Source organism: Oncorhynchus nerka, linkage group LG10, assembly GCF_034236695.1.
Source record: "Oncorhynchus nerka isolate Pitt River linkage group LG10, Oner_Uvic_2.0, whole genome shotgun sequence".
Classification (NCBI taxonomy): Eukaryota; Metazoa; Chordata; class Actinopteri; order Salmoniformes; family Salmonidae; genus Oncorhynchus; species Oncorhynchus nerka.
In genome coordinates this window covers 3695986-3701985 of record NC_088405.1, presented here as the reverse complement: position 1 = coordinate 3701985, position 6000 = coordinate 3695986, and the positions used below count along the sequence as shown (strand labels likewise).

The window sequence follows — 6000 nt, the reverse complement described above, 5'->3', positions numbered from 1 at the left end:
GAGCTATCCTGTAGGGGACCCCACAGGCTTTACTGTGAGTTGTAGCCATGTAATTAGCAGTAAGTTAGTCACCTGCATACGAAATAGCAATTCCTTACACACACGAATGGTCCCCGGTTCGAGGCCGGGCGGAAACAGTTCTCTATGACAAATCCAGTAAGTACTGTATTTGTAACAGAGAATAGTTGTTCTAATAAATGCCTTATTTTGGAAATTCGAATACATACAATAAATATCTGTAAAATTCGGTTTACTCCTTGCTGGTAATTAATGCAGCAGTTTCTGTACTTTAGTGGTTATCACGTTCACCTTACTTGTGTAAGGTCTGTGGTTCAAAACCTGGCAGAAACAGTGCTTTTTGACACATGCAGTTAGTGCTGTATCAACAACAGAGTTATTATGTTCTCATGAATGGCTTTTTTTGGAAATTCGAATACATGCAATGAATATCTGTAAAACTCGGGTTACTCCTTGCTGATAATGCTATCAGCAGTTTCCGTAGTGTAGTGGTTATCACATTTGCTTTACACGTGAAAGGTCCCTGTTTCGAAACCGGGCGGAAACAGTCCTCTTTGACACATGCAGTAAGTACCGTATTTATAAAAGAGATGAGTTGCTTTCATAAATACCTTACTTTGGAAATTCAAAGACATGCACTGACTATAAGAATATTCTGTTTACTTCTTGCAGGCATCTCAAGCAGACGTTTCTGTAGTGTAGCTGGTATCACGTGTGCTTAACATGCAAAGGGTCCCTGGTTTGAACCTCTGTGGAAACAGCACTTGTTGATACATTCAATAAGTACCATAGTTGAAACTGAAAATTACATTTTTCATTAATGCCTTCTTTTGGGAATCAAAAGATTCCATAGCCTAGTGTTTATCAAGTTCACTTAAGTCGCAAAATGTATACTTTTCGATGCTGGGCGGAAACAGAGGTCTCTGACACATGTGAGAAGTACTGCATTTGTAACAGCATTTTCATGAATGCATTATGTTGGAATTTGGAATTCGTGCGATGAAAATATGTAAAATTTGGTTTACTCCATGGTCATAATTCTAGCAGCAGTTTCTCTAGTTTAGTAGTTATCAAGTTTGCTTTACACACGAATGGTCCCCGGTTCGAAGCCGGGCGGAAACAGTTCTCTATGACAAATCCAGTAAGTACTGTATTTGTAACAGAGAATAGTTGTTCTAATAATTGCCTTATTTTGGAAATTCAAAGACATGCAATGAATATCTGTAAAACTCGGGTTACTCCTTGCTGATAATGCTAGCAGCAGTTTCCGTAGTGTAGTGGTTATTACATTTGCTTTACACGTGAAAGGTCCCTGGTTCGTAACCGGGCGGAAACAGTCCTCTTTGACACATGCAGTAAGTAGCGTATTTATAAAAGAGATGAGTTGCTTTCATGAATACCTTATTTTGGAAACAGAGGTCTCTGACACATGTGAGAAATACTGTATTTGTACAGAGAATTTTCATAAATGAATTATGTTGGAATTTCGAATTCGTGCGATGAATATATGTACAATTTGGTTTACTCCACAGTAATAATTCTAGCAGCAGTTTCTCTAGTTTAGTTGTTATCAAGTTTGCTTTACACACAAATGGTCCCCGGTTCGAAGCCGGGCGGAAACAGTTCTCTATGACAAATCCATTAAGTACTGTATTTGTAACAGAAAATATTTGTTCTAATAATTGCCTTATTTTGGAAATTCAAAGACATGCAATGAATATCTGTAAAACACCTGGACAAGAGGAATACCTATGTGAGAATGCTGTTCATCGACTACAGCTCGGCATTCAACACCATAGTACCCTCCAAGCTCGTCATCAAGCTCGAGACCCTGGGTCTCGACCCCGCCCTGTGCAACTGGGTACTGGACTTCCTGACGGGCCGCCCCCAGGTGGTGAGGGTAGGCAACAACATCTCCTCCCCGCTGATCCTCAACACGGGGGCCCCACAAGGGTGCGTTCTGAGCCCTCTCCTGTACTCCCTGTTCACCCACGACTGCGTGGCCACGCACACCTCCAACTCAATCATCAAGTTTGCGGACGACACAACAGTGGTAGGCTTGATTACCAACAACGACGAGACGGCCTACAGGGAGGAGGTGAGGGCCCTCGGAGTGTGGTGTCAGGAAAATAACCTCACACTCAACGTCAACAAAACTAAGGAGATGATTGTGGACTTCAGGAAACAGCAGAGGGAACACCCCCCTATCCACATCGATGGAACAGTAGTGGAGAGGGTAGCAAGTTTTAAGTTCCTCGGCATACACATCACAGACAAACTGAATTGGTCCACTCACACTGACAGCGTCGTGAAGAAGGCGCAGCAGCGCCTCTTCAACCTCAGGAGGCTGAAGAAATTCGGCTTGTCACCAAAAGCACTCACAAACTTCTACAGATGCACAATCGAGAGCATCCTGGCGGGCTGTATCACCGCCTGGTACGGCAACTGCTCCGCCCTCAACCGTAAGGCTCTCCAGAGGGTAGTGAGGTCTGCACAACGCATCACCGGGGGCAAACTACCTGCCCTCCAGGACACCTACACCACCCGATGTTTCAGGAAGGCCATAAAGTTCATCAAGGACATCAACCACCCGAACCACTGCCTGTTCACCCTGCTATCATCCAGAAGGCGAGGTCAGTACAGGTGCATCAAAGCTGGGACCGAGAGACTGAAAAACAGCTTCTATCTCAAGGCCATCAGACTGTTAAACAGCCACCACTAACATTGAGTGGCTGCTGCCAACACACTGTCATTGACACTGACCCAACTCCAGCCACTTTAATAATGGGAATTGATGGGAAATGTAAATATATCACTAGCCACTTTAAACAATGCTACCTTATATAATGTTACTTACCCTACATTATTCATCTCATATGCATACGTATATACTGTACTCTACATCATCGACTGCATCCTTATGTAATACATGTATCACTAGCCACTTTAACTATGCCACTTTGTTTACTTTGTCTACATTCTCATCTCATATGTATATACTGTACTCGATACCATCTACTGTATGCTGCTCTGTACCATCACTCATTCATATATCCTTATGTACATATTCTTTATCCCCTTACACTGTGTATAAGTAGTTTTGGAATTGTTAGTTAGATTACTTGTTGGTTATCACTGCATTGTCGGAACTAGAAGCACAAGCATTTCGCTACACTCGCATTAACATCTGCTAACCATGTGTATGTGACAAATAACATTTGATTTGATTGATTTGATTGATTTGATTTGAACCTCTGTGGAAACAGCACTCATTGATACATTCAATAAGTACCATAGTTGAAACCGAAAATTCAATTTTTCATTAATTAATGCCTTCTTTTGGGGGAGCAATTATTAGGAATTGGAAGACATACAAGACCACTGAAAATCTCTCTCGATCTGGGGCTCCACGCAAGATCTCACCCCGTGGGGTCAAAATGACCACAAGAACGGTGAGCAAAAATCCCAGAACCACACGGGGGGACCTAGGGAATGACCTGCAGAGTGCTGGGACCAAAGTAATGAAGCCTACCATCAGTAACACACTACGCCGCCAGGGACTCAAATCCTGCAGTGCCAGACGTGCCCCCCTGCTTAACCCAGTACATGTCCAGGCCCATCTGAAGTTTGCTAGAGAGCATTTGGATGATCCAGAAGAAGATAGGGAGAATGTCATATGGTCAGATGAAACCAAAATATAACTTTTTGGTAAAAACTGAACTCGTCGTGTTTGGAGGACAAAGAATGCTGAGTTGCATCCAAAGAACACCATACCTACTGTGAAGCATGGGGGTGGAAACATCATGCTTTGGGGCTGTTTTTCTGCAAAGGGACCAGGACGACTGATCCGTGTAAAGGAAAGAATGAATGGGGCCATGTATCGTGAGATTTTGAGTGAAAACCTCCTTCCATCAGCAAGGGTATTGAAGGTGAAACGTGGCTGGGTCTTTCAGCATGACAATGATCCCAAACACACCGCCCGGGCAATGAAGGAGTGGCCGTAAAAAGCATTTCACGGTCCTGGAGTGGCCTAGCCAGTCTCCAGATCTCAACCCCATAGAACATCTTTGGAGGGAGTTGAAAGTCTGTGTTTCCCAGCAACAGCCCCAAAACATCATTGCTCTAGAGGAGATCTTAATGGAGGAAAGGGCCAAAAAAACAGCAACAGTGTGTGAAAACCTTGTGAAGACTTACAGAAAACGTTTGACCTCTGTCATTGCCAACAAAGGGTATTTAACAAAGTATTGAGATAAACTTTTGTTATTGACCAAATACTTATTTTCCACCATCATTTGCAAATAAATTCATTAAAAATCATACAATGTGATTTTCTGGATTTTTGTTTCTCATTTTGTCTGTCATAAAGTTCTGAAGTTGAAGTTCTGCCCCTGAACAGGCAGTTAACCAACTGTTCCTAGGCCGTCATTGAAAATAAGAATTTGTCCTTAACTGACTTGCCTAGTTAAATAAAGGTAAAATAAAAATAAATAAAAGTGTACCTATGATGAAAATTACAGGCCTCTCTCATCTTTTTAAGTGGGAGAACTTGCACAATTGGTGGCTGACTAAATACTTTTTTGCCCCAATGTAGTTAATCACAGTGGGTCCCCTCCTCTCCTGTAAAACTAGTTAATCACAGTGGGTCCTCTCCTCTCCTGTAAAATTATTTTGTTTGAGGGAATAAACGTAATTATAATAAAGATTTGAATACAATTGAAAAAATCCATCAACTGATTAAACTTTTTATGTCATTATTGTTTTAAGTACAGTGTACCAAATCCTGAGGGAATCAACTATAGTGTTTATTTTATTAAACAGGGTAATCTGTGCTGTCATGCGATCCATGTTTTAACTACAGTGTAACAAGTATTATACATAATCATATGTCCCTGGGTGGGATAACCATGTCTCAAAATAGCAGAAAAGGTCATCAAAATTGTGCTACGGCTATACACCACGCGTTACTCTCAGGTGATAACCACTACAATACAGAAACTGCTGCTTGAAGCATCTACAAGGAGTAAACAGATTTTTATAGATATTCGTGGAGCTTTCTGTTTCAGCCCTGTTTCTAACTGTGGACATTTTGTTTCTGAGGCGAACACGATAGGCACCACACTGACAATGTTCTTTCCTCTCTGTATCTCTGTCTCTCTTTCCTCTCATCTCCCCACCCAGCCTCTCTGTCTCAATCTGTCTGCCTCTCTCTCACTCTGTCTCTCACTGTCTCACTCTCTCTCACCATCTCTCTGTCTGTCTCCCTAACCCTTCCCCTTTTGGTATTAGTCAACCAGTCTGTGTGTTTGAGGAACTAAAAGAGGTGATTAATCACTTTCAGACTATCAAAATGAAAAATTAGGAAACATTGAAGAAACACGAAAGGGAAAGGGTCAAAATATGATTATATATGTACACACACACATTTAGATGTACCCAGCCCTCCTTGAACCCAGAGAGAGAAACAGAGAGGAGGGTGTGTTGAGGGGTGGTTGGGGGGGGTAGAGAGAGGGGGAGTGTTGAGGGGAGGTTAGAGTGGAAGAAGAGACGAGAGAGGGGAGGAGGGAAGAGAGGGGGAGGAAGGAAGAAAGAGGGGAGGAGGGTAGAGAAGAGGGGAGGAGGGGAGGAGGGTAGAGAAAAGGGGAGGAGGGTAGAGGGAGGAGGAGGGAAGAGAGAGGGGGAGGAGGGTAGAGAGAGGGAGTGGGGGCTTAGAGAAGAGAGAGGGGAGTAGAGAAGAGAGGGGGGAGGAGAGAAGAGAGAGGGGAGAGTGTTGAGAGGTTGGAGTGGGAGGAGAGAAGAGAAAGGGGAGAGAAGAGAAGTGAGATGTGAGGAGAAAAGAGAGAGGGTTAGGGTTAGGGTTGGGGTTGAGGTGAGGAGAGAGGGAGGAGAGAGAGAGAGGGGAGAGGGGAGGAGAGGAGAGAGGAGTTAGTGTTGAGAGGTTGGAGTGGGAGGAGAGAAAAGAGAGGGGGAGGGTAGAGAGAGGAG

The 6000-nt window shown here is 43.3% G+C and overlaps 1 non-coding gene across 1 annotated transcript; it reads left to right on the top strand.

The window, feature by feature from the left end:
* The first annotated feature begins 492 nt into the window (after positions 1 to 492).
* Positions 493 to 565, top strand: trnav-uac (transfer RNA valine (anticodon UAC)). Its single transcript has one exon. It is a non-coding gene; the product is annotated as a tRNA-Val (tRNA).
* Positions 566 to 6000: the final 5435 nt, after the last annotated feature.